The 16812-nt window shown below is 45.3% G+C and overlaps 1 protein-coding gene across 1 annotated transcript in view; it reads left to right on the top strand.

Moving 5' to 3' along the window:
• The first annotated feature begins 4581 nt into the window (after positions 1-4581).
• Positions 4582-16812, top strand: part of STAT3 (signal transducer and activator of transcription 3) — a 63810-nt gene continuing 51579 nt past the window's right edge. The window contains 1 exon segment of the mRNA NM_001044580.1: positions 4582-4694. The gene's annotated coding sequence lies outside the window, so the exon portion shown is untranslated.

Consider the following 16812-nt stretch of genomic DNA (forward strand, 5'->3'; position numbering starts at 1 on the left):
AGGGAGTTCCCTGGTGGCCCAGTAGGTTAAGGATCTGGCATTGTCACTGCTGTGGCTTGGGTCACTGCCGTGGCTCAGGTTGGATCCCTGGCCTGGGAACCTCTGCATACCATAAGCGTGGCCAAAACACACAGACACACAAATAAAAACAAACCCCCAAAACAACAATGGAAACAAACTCCAAAAACAAAAAACAAACAAAAGAAGCAAGTCACTCAGGATGTGGAATTAGACTCTACCTGTAGATGGGAGACCTGTCAAATGATTTGCAGACATGTTTATAAGCCACCTGGGCTTGAATGGGCTGGCGTCCACATTCTACCTTTACTCATTTGATGGATAAGAAGTGGGATCATCACCTTTCCCCCGCCTTTGGACCCCTCCTTCCTTGGGGCCCAAAAGGAAAGTTGAGTCTGGAGATACAGTCAAGGAAGATCAGCTCTCCAATTAAACACCCTTGAATTTGAATCCTGACTTTGTCATTTACCAGCGCTGTGTTCCTGGGTGAGTCACCTAGCCTTGGATAAGCCTCATTTTCCTCACCTGTAAAATACGACTATCCTCATGGAGTTATTGTAAGGATTAAATGAGTCAACTCATTATATAGACGAGTTATGTAACACATGCTCAGGGAGTTCCCACTATGGCTCAGCAGTAACAATCTGACTAGTGTCCATGAGGATGCAGGTTTGATGGATCCAGTGTTGCTATGAGCTGTGGTGTAGGTCTCAGACATGGCTTGGATCTGGTGTTGCTGTGGCTCTGTGTAGGTTGGCAGCTGCTGCTCTGATTCATCCCCTAGCCTGGGAATTTCCATATGCTGTGGGGGCAGCCCTAACAAGACAAACAAAAACAAAAACAAAAAACCCTCAGAAGCAGTGGCTAGTATATAGTGGGTAATATTCTGTAAGTGATGGCTATTGCTGATAGGATTATTCAACACATGTTTATTAATATTTTCTTACCTTAGTCCTAGGTGAGCGCTGGGCTAGATGCTGGGTTAGGAAAGTGGGCACGAAGGGGTTCAGGTTTCCAGGAGCCAGAAGTTTAGGGGAGAGGTTTTTTAAGCATGTGGACAAAGAGTCCAGGTTTTGGAGGCCGCCAGAACTGATTCTCATTCTGAGTTTGCCTGTAGTCTCTAGCTGTGGGACCTTGAACCAGTCTTTCACTTTCTCAGCCATAGTTTCCTAGTTGAAAATGAGAATTACAACAGTACCTGGGTTTTGGTGAGGATCAAAGGAGACAATCTATGTACAAAGCCTAGCACAGTTCCTGGAAGATGGTGATTGTTTCATAAACGTTAATTATTAATTTTTTTTTTTATCAGGAAGTAGGCTAACAAATGGTGGCGGTCCAAGGTGGAGAATACTAGAGTGGATGAGGAAACAACCTGCTAAAGGAGTCCAGCAGAAGAGATTAACTTTGCCAGGAAGAATCTCAGAAAGCCCAGAGGTGGTGATGTTGGAACCAGGCTTTGAAGGATGAGTAAGAGTTTTCGGGCAGGTAATGAGGAAAGAGAATGTATTCCAGGTGAAGGGAAGATTTGCAAAGGCATGAACTTACAGAAGGTGCTGGCATATTTGGAGGAGGGTGATAAATTCAGCACAGGAGCTTAAGGTGTGTGGAAGGGAGGAGATGACACTGGAAAAGAGAGTTTAGGACAGAGCATTGGCTCAAGTCTTTAAACCAAGGGGGTGGGGGCGGCAGGGGGGAGCAGCTTGGTGGTATGAAGAAAGGCCAGTAGCTGGATTTTGTAGGTGGAACAGATGGACTCTGGGGTAGATTTACCAGCTGCTAAGGAGTCAGGGAGGAGGGCGGGGTTTAAGTGGATGGTTTAGAGCCAGGTTTATAGGGTATGGAATCCAAAAACCTGGCTCTGAACCCACCTGGTATTTCCCTGAGTAGCTCCCTGATCTTGAGATGATCATATTATTCCAGCCTTGGTGTCCCATCAGTGAATAATACGGTTTCTACTATCTGCTACACATAATTGTTGTGAGAAAGAAAAGAGGTAAAGAGTGTATAAGTGCTTTGTAAGCAATATATAATTAAATAAATATCAGACCCTATATTATTGTTATTTTCTTTTTCTTTCTTTCTTTCTTTCTTTTTTTTTCTTTTTTTTTTTTTTTTTTTGTCTTTTCAGGGCAGCACCCTTGGCATGTGGAGGTTCCCAAGCTAAGGATCCAATCGGAACTATAGCCGCCAGCCTACACCACAGCCACAGCAACTCGGGATCTGAGCTGCGTCTGTGACCTACACCACAGCTCACGGCAACGCCGGTTCCTCAACCCACCAAGCAAGACCAGGGATCGAACCTGGAACTTCATGGTTCCTAGTCGGATTTGTTTCTGCTGCACCACGATGGGAACTCCCAGACCCTATATTATTAAGGGATAGCACAGCTAAAGCAGAGTGATGTGGAAGGTAGGGGACATCGGTCCTGAGGTGAAGATTAGGATAAATGCAGCCACCTACACACACACAGCAGATAAATACAGCAATTTCCACAATGGGCTAAGTTTACAGTAGGGCAGGAAGAAACTCTCAATCCCACACAAGTGACCCTACCAGTTGCCCTAAGATGTCTCACTTCTCATGCGGATATAAGGTGGTCCAAAGGTCTAAATCAGGGGAACCAGGCGAATTTGTGAGTAAAAGCTCATGCTGTGTATTTCCGGGTCCATAGTCTCTGACCCTCAGAAGTATCTATGATTCCCTCAAAGGTTGAGTCATTTACTTTCTTTCTTTCTTTCTTTTTTTCTTTTTTGGGCCACACCTGTGGTATTATGGAAGTTCCCAGGCTAGGGGATTGAATCAGAGTTGCAGCTGAAGGCCTACACCATAGCTTGTGGCAACGCCAGATCCTTAACTCGCTGAGCAAAGCCAGGGATCGAACCCGCATCCTCATGGAAATTGGTAAGGTGCTTAACTCATTGAGCCACAATGAACTCCAAGTCATTGATTTTCTTATCAGAAATTAATAAAAATAGCTATCCTTGGGGAGGCCTGGTGAAGGAAGGGGGAGATTTTCATTTTTAATTTTCAATTTTCTGAACTGTCTGAATTTTCTAACCACAAACGTGTGTTAGTTTCATTGAAGAAAATTGTCATGGCCTGTCAAGGGTGAGATAACAGGCCCTTTTTTATTTTTTATTTTATTTTATTTTGTCTTGTTCGGGCTGCACCTGCGGCATTCGGAGGTTCCCAGGCTAGGGGCTGAATCAGAGCTGCAGCCGCCGGCCTACACCACAGCCACAGCAATGCCAGATCAGAGCCACGTCTTCGACCTGTACCACAACCCATGGTAACACTGGATCCTTAACACACTGAGCTAGGCCAGGGGTCCAACCTGCGTCCTCATGGATGCTAGTCAGATTCATTTCCGCTGGATGGTGGGAACACCTGATAAAAGGTCCCTTTTTGGATTTCATCTTAATACCTCTTTGTACTAAACAAACACAATAAACACAAATAAGCACTAATAGCTGTTATTTTTTAAAACCCTGATTGTACCAGCACATACATACAATCCTCTATTATGCAAAGTACATCCTCTATTATGCAAGATAAAATGTCTACATTTCCTATAAACTACTGGTTTCAATGGAGTAGAACTTGCACTCGAAGTAGACAGGCGAAAAAGATAAAGGCACGCAATTTCAAGTATTTCAACTCAGACACATAAAAACAATGTGTATACGTGTCATTCTTTATCTGTACTGTCTCCTGCATTCCCGTGAACAGGCCAATGTGCGAGTCGTGTTGGCCTTTGATGCTTGAAGAGACGGAACGGAGGACGGGGTTAAATCCACTACCCTCTCCCCACGCACTCTAGTAATTACTCTACTTCCACGTCATGTTTCCGGGTGTGTGTGTCTCGACTCACGCAGAAACTGAGGTTCAAAGCAGGCAGGAGTCACCCATGTTCTTTTGGCTGTCCCCAAAAACCCAATTCAGCCGTTGAGGTCTTAGAGTATCTGGCGATACCTGGGTACTGTTTAACTGGCTGATTCCCACGTGGTAAGTGGCTCCTAACTCACCCCCACGTGGTGCCAAGGGCCGGGAAAAGGGAGAGTAGGCAAAAGAGAGCCGCATCAGGGGCATTTAAAGTGTCTTGACGTCACACACTGCCAGGAACTCAGCTGAGTTTTCAGCAGGACATTCCGGTCATCTTTCTTCCCTCCCTCCGGGTCTCTCAGCCCAAGGCCTTGGCTCTTCCCTTACTGTTGCGGAGGGAGTAGCAGTGAGCCCTCGGAACAGCCAGTACAGGGGCGTTCCCGGCCTTGTGTTGGCTCCGCCCCTTCTCCAAGGAGCTCTCCTCATTGGCAAGTGGGTGGGGCTTCGGAGATACAGTACATTCACCAGGGCCTCTGTGTGGCGGAGAAAACTGGTCGTCTCATGAATAATGCATGAGCGGAGTGCCCAGGCCAGGCGGGGGCTGGGCGGGGATTGGCTGGAGGGGCTGTAATTCAGCGGTTTCCGGAGCTGCGGCGGCGTAGACCGGGAGGGGGAGCCTGGGGTTCCGACGTCGCCGCGGAGGGAGCGAGCCCGAACAGGATCCTTGACGAGCACCCCTACTTGGCGCTCTCCCCGTGTCTAATAGGGGAGACTCTGCGGCCTGAGGGAGCCCTGCGGCCCGCACCCCGGCGCAAGCGCAGCCCCGGCCAGTCGGGCCTCAGCCGGAGCAGCAGGTGAAGGGGGTTAAGGGTGGGGCCGCCCCCCCCCCCCGGGCGACGGCCTCCGGGCCGGGGATCCAGGGGTGGGTGCCAGAAGGGCTGAGATGCTCTGGGGTGTTTGAGGGAGTAGTGGACAGAAGCTTCAGTAGGGCAGAGGGGATACGAGGAGACCGGGAGGGTCGTTCTGAAGGGTCGTTCCCAGGATGACAGGAGTCGGCCTCTGAAGGGACAGGGTACGCTGGAAGGAAGTTTTCATTCTTTGGAGAAAGAGGAGACGCGGTGGAAGAGTGAGAAGGGGCTCGAGGGGGAGGACCATTGGGGCCAGGGCACTCTAGAGTGGCGGTGGCAGGAGTGAGGGACAGCCCCCGACTTCCTGCTCCTTGGGGCTCTGGGGACGTTCCGGCCGCAGGAGCGACTGTCATGCTGGCGAAGATCACGGAGAGGGTGGGTTGGCAAGCGCCTCCTCCCCGCCCCCCCGGCCGGGCCCGGCGGCTCCGGCTGAGCCACTTCCTCCGTCTTGTCCAGTTCCCGCTCCTGTAGGATCCAGCTGTGCCCCCCTGGAGAGGTAGGAATAGGTGTCTTCCTCCTCCAGCCTCACGGGCTGGTTGGTCATGGTTAGGGTTATTGCATAAGAATCAAGTTTCCTGTAGGGAAATTGACAATCTCGTTCTCTTTCTAAACTCCCTCTCGTCTTTTTCTAGGTTAAGTCGTGTTTCTCTCCTCCCCCTTCTTAAAAAAACCCAACAAAATAAAACCCCCATCAAACCAACTCTAGAGAGAAATAAACCTTTTTCCTCCTGGCATTGTTCTTTTATAAACACCTGGTAAACTTGGCCAAAAGATAAATAATTGAGCCCTTGCGTTTACTGGATTGTGGTGTTGCTTAATTGCATAGGCCGGAATGAACCAATCGAGAGTGGGAGTTTTCTGTCTCAGAGCCAAGGTCTTGGGTAAATGCAGAGAAGAGGGAAACAAAGACAGGCTGGCCTTGGCAGAACCAAGTGTGCAAACTTTACCTGTGTTTGGGGGGTGTGGTTGCATTTCGGTTAGCAAGATTCAAACCAACATGAAGTCATTTTCTCCATGTTTAGTCCACATCCCTCTGTGTTATACAAATTGGATGGATAGTGTTAACCCTTATTAAAAATGTATATAATGTGTATCTGCTGGTTTTTTGGGGGTGTGCATCTAAAGGGTATGTTTATTCTGCCTATGGGTTGTCATTCTTTGGCTGGTTGTGCTGATAAAGCATTGGTTTGAATAAATCAGAACAGTAAGTCTCAATCTTTTGGATTTAGGCTGCGATATGACTGATTCAGCCAGTTTTCTATTTTCTACTAAACATGTCTGTGTTCCATGGGTCAATAGTTATTTCCTTATTACATGTGACAGACTAAGGTACTAGTAGAATTTTTGCTGAGACGTGTGCAGTGGGATGGAAAGGAAAACACCTTCAATATAAAAATAAATGTAGATGTTAGAGACTTAGTCTCTATATTGCTGGCGTATGCACCACAAAGAATCAGTTGCTAATTAATAAATCTCATATTTTTATATGGAGTTCTTTGAGGAAGAGTAACCATTTAGAAATATGAACTGTTAGGACTTGACCACAAAAGGTATATCATTCATACACCCTTAACTTTGCTGTATATGTAGATAAGGAAATTGAGGCCAAAGGAACAAGACACTTGCCCAGGGCAACAGAGTGCCATAGTTGTAGAACTTGTACCTTTTCTATATTTTGTTTGCTTTTGACTATCTATGCTTGAGTATTAGGTCTTGATTTAGAGTGAGTCTAGACCCTGCTGGGAAAAGTGTAAGTGAAATTCACCAAAACAGTGAAATCCCACCAATAGGCTGTAAGATTCGAGGAGAGACATTTAATAAACAGGTGGAAGATGAAGTACAAATAGGGTTTGCATAGTTTTTTTTGTTTGTTTGTTTTTTAGTCTAACTGCTATAACTTGGGGAGTAACTAACTTTTTGGACTGCACAATTTACCATCAGAATTTAGCTATTTGCTAATAGCTAAGAGAAAGGGGTATTTATTTAGGCACACTGGTAGGTGAAGGACAGTCATGACCCAAATGTCATCTATTTCTTTTTCTTTCTTTTTTTTTTTTTTTTTTTTGTCTTTTTAGGGCTGCACCACGGCATATGGTGGTTCCCAGGCTAGGGGTCCAATCGGAGTCGATGGCCTACGCCACAGCCACAACAACGCCAGATCTGATCCGCATCTGTGACCTACACCACAGCTCACAGCAACACCGGATCCTTAACCCACTGAATAAGGCCAGGGATTGAACCCGCGTCCTCATGGATCCTAGTTGGGTTTGTTAACCACTGAGCCACGACAGGAACTCCCCAAATGTCATTTAAACCAGAATGCCCTGTGGTTTGATCTGTGGCATTTGTGTCTTCAGAAACTTGCTTTCTCCTCCCTTCCTCTGGGTATCTTGACATTCAGATGGTGCGGTGAGGCAGAGATAGTGACCATCAGTCCAGATACTGAGGCCAACACCTTTTAACCTTAGTGGCTTTCTCAGAGATTTGCACTCAACAAATATTTACTTTTTACAACTATGTAAAAAAAGTTGCTGTGAGAAATAAGATGCCTTGCTCACAGAACTTGCCATCTGCTAAGGCGACTTCATAAATGCTTTCCATGCAATGCAACATGTTGTCCTCAAAGAAATGGTGAGACATTAAGCTGGTGCTGTCCAGTAAGGTAGCTATTATATGTTAAAAAGCATATGGCACGATATGAACTTTTTTTTTTTTTTGGATTTTTAGGTCTGCACCCGCAGCATATGGAGGTTCCCAGGTGAGGGGTCGAATTGGAGCCATTCTACACCACAGCCACAGCAATGTTGGGTCCTAGGAGTGTCTGTGACCTAAGCCGAAGCTCACAGCAATGCCAGATCCTTAACTACACTGAGCGAGGCCAGGGATCGAACCTGAGTCCTCATGGATACTAGTCAGATTCCTTTCCGCTGAACCACGACAGGAACTCCTGGAACATTTTCCATTATCGTAAGAAGTTCTTTTGGACAGTGCTTCACTAAATGCTTTAGGTCTTCAGAGGAAGGAGAGGTTATGAGGCTTGCAGTTGTCTGGAAGTCTTCTTGCCAAAGGAGAGATTTGATCTGGGTGGGTGCCAAATAATGGTTGGAATTGTGATATAAAGAATTTGGGGTGAGGTATGGTGATACAGCACAAATAAAATCCTGGTAGATTGGAGTTCCTGTCGTGGTGCAGTGGTTAACGAATCCGACTGGGAACCATGAGGTTGCGGGTTCCTTCCCTGGCCTCGCTCAGTGGGTTAAGGATCCGGTGTTGCCATGAGCTGTGGTGTAGGTTGCAGACGTGGCTCGGATCCCGAGTTGCTGTGGCTGTGGCGTAGGCTGGAGGCTCCAGCTCCAATTTGACCCCTAGCCTGGGAACCTCCATATGCCATGGGAGCGGCTCAAGAAAAGGCACGCGTGCGCACACACACACACACACACACACACACACACAAATCCTGGTAGATTAGAAAGGCAAGTAGGGGGAAAGGAGGGCTTGTGTATAAGAGGTCTTGAATGCAAGACCAAGGAACTTAAAGATTTTAGAGGCCAAACACTGATGTTTAATTTTGGAGTGCCTGCTATGTGTCTGACTTTGATAAATTTGTATTGGGTAAATCAGTGCCTATGGCCTCTGCCCTAAGGAAGTTGTCATTGAAGCTCACTTATAAATTGGGCCAGCACCCAAGAGGAGGGCCTGACTTCATGGATTTGTGTGGTTAAGTGCAGAAGTGTTTTTTGAGGATTTTCATTTTTGTATTCTCTTTTGCCACACCTAAGGCATGTGGAAGTTCTCAGGCCAGGGATTGACCCATGCCACAGCAACAGCCTGGGCCGCTGCAGTGACAATGCCAGATCCTTAACCCACTGCAGCACAAGGAAACTCCTTGAGGATTTTTAATTAGCTGCAAATTCCACTCACATTTTCTGCTGTCCATATTTAAGAAAATGTATCATAATTTTTGGGTCATGTATAAAAATCAGCCAGGAGTTCCCACTGTGGCTCAGTGGGTTAAAAACCCAACTGGTTTCCACAAGGATGCCGGTTCGATCCTTGGCCTCTCTCAGTGTGTTAACTCGAGATGCTCAGTTGCCACAAGCTGTGCGTAGGTTGCAGATGTGTCTTGTATCTGGTGTTGCTATTCCTGTGGCTGTGGGGTAGGCCAGCAGCTGCAGGTCCGATTTACCCCTAGCCTGGGAACTTCCATATGTTGCAGGTGTGGACCTAAAAAGAAAACAAAAAAAAAAAACAAAAAAAAAACAGCCAAAGAGTACTTGAAGGATATCTCCAAATCCTGAAGAACTCCTAATGTCCTGGAGCAGCCTTGGTGAAGGATGACATTGCTGGACTGTTTCAGTCTTTTTTTATTTTTTGTTTTTTGTTTTTGGCTATAAGAAAAAAAATTAATACTATGGTTATACCTTTGTTGCAAGGAACCTGGGCTTACTCTAGTACACTTTTGTCAGGGTGGCCAGATGGTACCTGGATGGGAAGTTGTTTGAAATGTCTCTAATTTTTAAAATTAGCATATGGAAGAAAGTTTCTGTTATAGTCAGGTCTTATATATCCTTTTTAGTATTACACAACTCGTGGCTTAGATCAGCAAGCATATCATATATTGATTGCCAATTACTGTGCTAGGCAGGATCCAAGGATAATGGAACATGGTCCCTGTTTTCCCGCAACTGGAAGTTGCGTTGTGGGGACGAGGCTATTTGTTGTGTCAGTGTGGACTTCGGGTAGGGGACAGGACAGCAGAGTGGTTCAAGGTCCAGGCTCTGGAGTCAAACACATCTGGGATTGGGTCCTGGATATGTCAGGATTTGAGCCTCAGTTTTTTTATCTGTAAAAGGAGAGGATAACAAAACTAATCTCCTAGGACTGTTGAAAAATTCCTTGAGGGAGTTCCCGTCATGGCGCAGTAGTTAACGAATCCGACTAGGAACCATGAGGTCGCAGGTTCGGTCCCTGCCCTTGCTCAGTGGGTTAAGGATCCGGCGTTGCCGTGAGCTGTGGTGTAGGTTGCAGACGCGGCTCGGATCCCGCGTTGCTGTGGCTCTGGTGTAGGCCGGTGGCTACAGCTCCGATTCAACCCCTAGCCTGGGAACCTCCATATGCCGCGGGAGCGGCCCAAGAAATAGCAACAACAAAAGACAAAAGACAAAAAGACAAAAAAAAAAAAAAAGAAAAAGAAAAATTCCTTGAGATAATGCAAGTAAAATCCCTAGCATAGTGCCTGGTATGTGGTAAGAACTCCCTAAATCTGTTTATTAAATCTCCAAGAAAAGAGATGAACTCTTTTGGGGGGTGACAGAAAGGTTTTATCACAGAGGGGCATTCGGATGGGAACACCTGAATAGGGTTTTGTAGGATGAAGAGGAATTCTCCCAACAAGGTTGGGAGAATGAACAGCGTGCATTCAAGGCTGAGGGAACCTGACTATGCGGAGGCTTAGAACAAAATAGTATGTTTGGGGAGCTATAAGTGGAAGTTCTTAATTTAGGAGAACTAAACAGAGGGGAAAGGAAGCTATGGTTCTTAGCCCTTCTCTTCTGCTAATAATTGGGTTCAGATTTCATTAAAATCAGTTGTTTGTCCAGTTTACTCAAGTTATGCATGCTAGTGTAAAAAATCTAAATTTGTAGAAATATAAACTGTTTTTTATATATAGGTCCTGTTAATAGTTTAGTGTATGTTTCTCCAGATTTTTTGCTGCTTTTTCTAGTTACCAGTTTATCTTGGACATATTTATTGCAGATTCCTTTTAACAGCCTAATAAAAGAGTAATAAGGAAGGCAGATCTGCCTCCAAGATATAACAAGGCTTGGATTTTCTGCAACCCCCATCCATAAGAAACAGTGACTTTACTCATCACTCAACTTTCCCCTGACCTTTAACTTTTTAACTACATCAAACAACTTTGACTTATGTTTTGAGCTTTCTTAAGGTAGCTGTTACTGTAGGGTTGAAATGCTTGGGCGGTGAGTTTGAGGGTTACATGGCCCACAGTTGCCGTAGGAGTTAAAAGAATGGCCATGAGGTCAGACTTCCTGAGATTCAATCCCAGATCCACCACCTCTTAGATCTTGGGTCCATTGCTTTAACCTCTCCAGGTTTCAGTTCCTCTGTCCATAAAATTGCAGATGCCAGGCCCGATTGCAAGGGAGGTGTGAGGATTGAGCAAGATAATGTATATAATGCATAGAGCTTGGGAGATAGCTAAAATTTGAGCGCTAATAATTACTATTATTAAAAACAGTATCGGAAGTGTGGAACAGCGGCTTAAGGATCTGATGTTGCCACAGCTGTGACACAGACGGGTGCAGCCAAAAAAAGAAAAATAAAAAAAACCCCTTGCAGTGTCTATCTAACTACAAAGTCAGGCCAGTTATGATTCATGGTAGCCTTTAATGACCCAAAGGAAAGAAGGAGTAATTAGGAGATTCGAACCTAATAGGAAAAAAAACTAAATAGGGACCAGGGGGGTTTACACCGTGGTGAAGGAGATGGAGTCTGTCACATAAAAGGAACAGGCAAGGCAAACCGTAAATGCCTATGTACACAGATGCCCTTGTCATGTGCCTCTTTGCATCTTCCGAAACCTCCGATTATGGTCCATTTATTTGCAGTTATTTCCAACACATTAAATCTTTATGACCGCTTAGGAATTTGAACATCCCTCGGAGTTCTTGACACAAAAAGTGCGCATAACATTAAAGGGTCGAAGGGTGCGGGAGTCAGGCAAGGGAGGTGGGACAGCATCTTCAGTAGCCTCTCTCAAGCTGGGAGCTAATTTGTCCCGTCACATCTGTGTGCGTGTGAACGTGTTCGGGTGCGTGTGTTTTCAATGGAGAAGTAGAGCTTTACTTTCCTGTCCTGAAACTTTCCTTTTTAAACGACTATTCAAACTAGCCTTATGGTCAGGAGCCAGTCGGCGCCTCCTGAAACAGGTTGTCTCCCATCAGCTCTCCAGTTCGGGGTCAGAGCAGAGAAGGCGGGAGAGAAAGAGGCCTCCCTGCCGTTTCTTGGCTGTATGTGGGGCAGGAGGAAGCCAGCAGAGTCTGAAAGAGAAAGTAAACCTTCTGGTAAATAAATGGCTTCTCCCGATTGTGGAGGAGGAGTGCAAATTATCAGGGGGATGTTTGGGTAGTTTTTGTCAAGGCCATTTCTGAAAACTGATTTAGATTAGCAAAGGTGAGCCCGGATTTAGGAAAACCCTGCCTGGTCTGCTGTCAACCAGCTGTTTTCCCGCTTTGTTGATTGATTTTATTAGTTTGCGGTGGCCTGACCTCTCGTTCTTGTTATGAGAGTTGGAGGATTTGAGTGTGCCTTTGAGCACCTGCTTAGGTGAAAGCTTCCTAAAATGCATGTTTTTCACTTCTTCTCTAATGGTGATTTTGTTTTACTTTTGAGCAAAGACTTTTTCTGACAGAATCTAAAATCATGAGACTTTTTCTTTGTTTGCTTCTCCCTGCCCCGGAATCCACCCAAACGTGGTCCCCAAAACCTCAAAACCCAGATGTTAGCTGTGTAATTACCTCTCCTCTAAACCAAGCAAAGTGCAGTATTGCATTGAGTTAGCCTTAAAATCGTCGACCTTTGAATTTCTTTCTACTTGTGGTTTAGACACAATAAATATTTAATCGCAGACTGACTTTGCCTCACAAGTCAATTCTGTATTTGGGCCTCTTTTTATCAATAGGTTTCGGGAAAGAAAATTTATTGAAACATTAACCAAAATAAAATGTAATTAGAATGGTAACTGTCTTATGCATGGGGGGCTGGTGGAATAATTGAAACATTCTGAAGCCAAATCTCAACATTTATTCTTTTTTTTTTCTTTCACACTGCATTTAATTTAACGTAAACTTTTTTTACCCGTGCTGCATGTTGAAGTTCCCAGGCCAGGGATTGAACTTGTGCTACTGCAGGGACCCAAGCTGCTGCGGTGACAACGCCAGATCCTTAACCTGCTGTGCCACAAGAAACTCCTAATTTAAATATATCTTAATTTAATTTTTTAAAAAAATGGAAGTATAGTTGATCAGTGTTTATTCCTTTTTTTTTTTTTTTTTTTTTTTTTTTTTTTTTTTTTTTTTGCTTGTTAGGGCCATACCCTCAGTATATGGAAGTTCCTAGGCTAGGGGTTGAATCAGAGCTATAGCTGCCGGCCACAGCCACAGCCACAGCAACGAGGGATCAGAGCCAAGTCTGCAACCTACACCACAGCTCACGGCAATGCTGGATCCTTAACCCACTGAGTGAGGCCAGGGATCGAACCTGCATCCTCATGGACCCTAGTCAGGTTTGTTAACTACTGAGCCACAAACGGAACTCCTCAGTGTTTATTCTTAATTCCACGTGTTATTGTCCCTTTCCATTAGAGTGCATAAATAAGAGTGGCCTGTTTTTAGAAGCAGATGGGACATTTTAGGGTCCTGATTACTATGTTGAAGGATCGTGGGTTCATGGAGCCACATGTAAGACGCGTTTCTCAAATGTACCGCAGTGGTGCTGGGTGTTGATGGTAGGGTGGGGCATGGGGAAGCAGTGCCTGTTAGGGAACAGAGCTTTAGGTGACCTCTGTACTTTCCACTCAGTTTTGCTTTGAGCCCAAAACTGCTCTACAAAGTCAAGTTTATTAATTAAAAAATTTTTTTTAATTAAAAAAATTTTAAAAAAATCCTTCAGGAAATACCTGAGGTGTCCTGGGTCAGAAGTACTCTGTATAAAGCTGTGTGATTTCAGTGACTTCTACCACAGGGTACCCTAAGCTTTGCAGTGAGAGTGCCTTTCTCTCTCTTTCTTTTTTTAGGGCCACGCTGTGACATAGGAAGTTCCCAGGCTAGGAGTGGAATTGGAGCTGCAGCTGCCAGCCTATACCACAGCCACAGCAACGCCAGATACAAGCCACATCCTTGACGTAGCTGCAGCTGGTGACAGTGCCAGAACCTTAACCCACTGAGCCAGGCCAGGGATGGAACCTGCAATCCTCAAGGATACTAGTCCGGTTCTTAACCCACTGAGTCACAACAGGAACTCCAAGAGTGCCATTCTTTTACCCAGTATCTTCCAAGTGATGGAGAATGAGACCAGGAGGTGGGACATCAAGAGGACCCACATAGGAGTTCCCGCTGTGGCGCAGTGGTTAACGAATCCGACTAGGAACCATGAGGTTGCGGGCTCGGTCCCTGCCCTTGCTCAGTGGGTTAACGATCTGGCGTTGCCGTGAGCTGTGGTGTAGGTTGCAGACGTGGCTCGGATCCAGCGTTGCTGTGGCTGTGGTGTAGGCCAGCGGCTACAGCTCCGATTCGACCCCTAGCCTGGGAACCTCCATTTGCCGTGGGAGCAGCCCAAGAAATAGCAAGAAGACCAAAAAAAAAAAAAAAAAGAAGACCCACATAGGAGTTCCTGTCATGGCTCAGCGGAAACGAATCCGACTAGGAACCATGAGGTTGTGGGTTCCATCCTTGGTCTCGCTCAGTGGGTTAAGGACCCAGCGTTGCCATGAGTTGTGGTGTAAGTCACGGATGCAGCTCGGAATCCCGCATTGCTGTAGCTGTGGTATAGACCAGTGGCTACAGCTCTGATTAGACTCCTAGCCTGGGAACCTCCATATGCCATGGGTGCGACCCTGAAAAAGACAAAAAAAAAAAAAAAAAAAAAAAAAAAAGAAGACTCATACAGGAGTTCCCACCATGATTCAGTGGTAATGAACCTAACTAGGATCTGTGAGGATATGGGTTCCATCCCTGGCCTCGCTCAGTGGGTTAAAGATCTGGCGTTGCCATGAGCTGTGGTGTAGGTCACAGATGCGGCTGGGATCTGGCGTTGCTGTGGCTCTGGCTGGCAGCTGTAACTCCAGTTCAACTCCTGTCCTGGGAACTTCCATATGCCACAGGTGCGGCCCTAAAAAGACAGAGACAAAAAAAAAAAAAAAAAAAAAAAGACCCTTCAGTCTCTGCGTGAAGTTAAGTTTCCCTTTCCTGAGGAAGGATTGAATGGTAGCCTTAGCCACAGATTTGCAGCAAGAATACATCAGTTTTGTTTTTCAGTTCCAGACTCTAGTTTGCTTATTTTAAGGGGAGAAAAGTTCACATTAAGCAGTACAAAGAGGTGCGTAGTGGGAGTTCCCAGGTGGAGCACCGTGTTAAGGGGTCTGGTGTTGTCATTGCTATGGGTTGGGTTGCTGCTGTGGCTCGGCTTTGATCCCTGGCCTGGGAACGTCCACATGCCATGGGTGCAGCCAAAAAAAAAAAAAATGTCCATGATAAAACAGTAAATATTAATTTCATTATCTCCCAACTCTTGAGGATGTCTTTTTGATATTCCGTAATGAAGTGGGAGGGCTCCATAAAGCATTGTGCTGCATGGAGAAGTATGGTGGGAAAGTACTCATGGAACTAACTGAGTTGTGATCTCAAACTGCCTGCTTTTTTCATGAGACACCATTTGCTTTACCTGAAAGAATGACTGACAGACCGACGGCGATACTGGTAATGTCTCAAAAATAAAAGAAGGCACGCTTTTTCTTTAAAGAAAACAGCTGACCATATTTGTTGCGCCAATGATAAAATTTAAGCTTTCAAGTGAAAATTTGAATTTGAGAAAACATATATCCACTACTGTGTTTGACCACTTCCCAGTATTTTTTTTTTTCTCATTTTTGGCCGCCCCTCAGCATGTGGAGCTCCAGGCCAGGGATCAGATCAGAGCTGAGCTGCAGGCTCAACCTAAGCTGCAGCTTCAGTGACACCAGGTCCTTAATCCATTGTGCCCAACTGGGAACTGAACCCTAGTCCCCGCACTCCCAAGACACCGTTGATCCCGTTGCGCCGTAGCAGAAGCTCCCACTTCCCAGTATTTATTAACATAATTTTTGATGGTAACAAATGTGATTCTGAAAAAAAATTTTTTTGGCTGTGCCTGTAACATGTGGAAGTTCCTGGGCCAGGGATCGCATGCCACAACAGCAACCTGAGCCACTAGATCCATAACCCACCAAGCCGCCAGGGAGCTCCCTAAATGTGATTTATTTGTGTATGTATGTATGTCTTCCTGAGGGCTGTACTGGCGACCCCAGGCTAGGGGTCAAATCGGAGCTGTAGCTGCCAGTCTACACCACAGCCACAACACCAGATCTGAGCTGTGTCTTCAACCTACACCACAGCTCATGGCAACACCGGATCCTTAACCCACCGAGCGAGGCCAGGGATCGAACCTGAATCCTCATGGATACTAGTCAGATTCGTTTCCACTGAGCCACGATGGGAACTTCCCAATGTGATTATTTAAAATTTAATTTAATTATTATTATTTTTTTTATGGCCACACTCACAGCATATGGAAGTTTCTAGGCCAGGGATCAAACCTGAACCTCCACAGCAACCTGAGCCATTGCAGTCGGATTTTTAATACATTGCATCACAGAGGGAACTCCTCAAATGTGATTTTTTGATAGTTTATAATGAATTGTGTTGACATTTGGATGGTCTGCATGTTTCTGAAATAGTGTTTTCCCCACAATTAATGAATGGCATTAGAAAATCATGCCTGAGAAAACATTTTACTCCAAATGCAAGATAGACTAATGGATCTTAATGCAGCTGAATATAGAGTTCATTGCTATGGTTTCAGAATCCACATTGCATCTAATCTTTAAGAGACTACTGCTTGTCAAATTTTGGAGGTGTTAAAGAATATACAAAATTATCTGCAAAGGTTATTAAGATACTCTCCTCCCTTTTCCAGTTAGTGTGAGGTCAAAATTTCCGAATCCTCATACACTTCAACCAAAACAACACACTGCAACAGACTGATGCAAAAACAGTCTGTCCATGAGAATCCATCCAGCTGTCTTCCCAAACTTGAACAATGCCATTCTTTCCACTATTTTTTTTGTTTTGTTTTGGAAAATAAGTTATGTTCATAGAAATAGTATTTATGTTAACATGTTATAGGTTTTTGTCTTACATCTTTTATTTATTTATTTTTTTTTAGGGCCGTACCCACAGCCTGTGGAGGTCCTAGGCTAGGGGTCGAATAGGAGTTGCAGCTGCAGGCC

The sequence above is a fragment of the Sus scrofa genome, chromosome 12, assembly GCF_054392235.1.
Source record: "Sus scrofa isolate SSC_HxYL_T2T_F1_AM1 chromosome 12, Sscrofa_HxYL_maternal_Yorkshire_Landrace_v2.0, whole genome shotgun sequence".
Taxonomy (NCBI): domain Eukaryota; kingdom Metazoa; phylum Chordata; class Mammalia; order Artiodactyla; family Suidae; genus Sus; species Sus scrofa.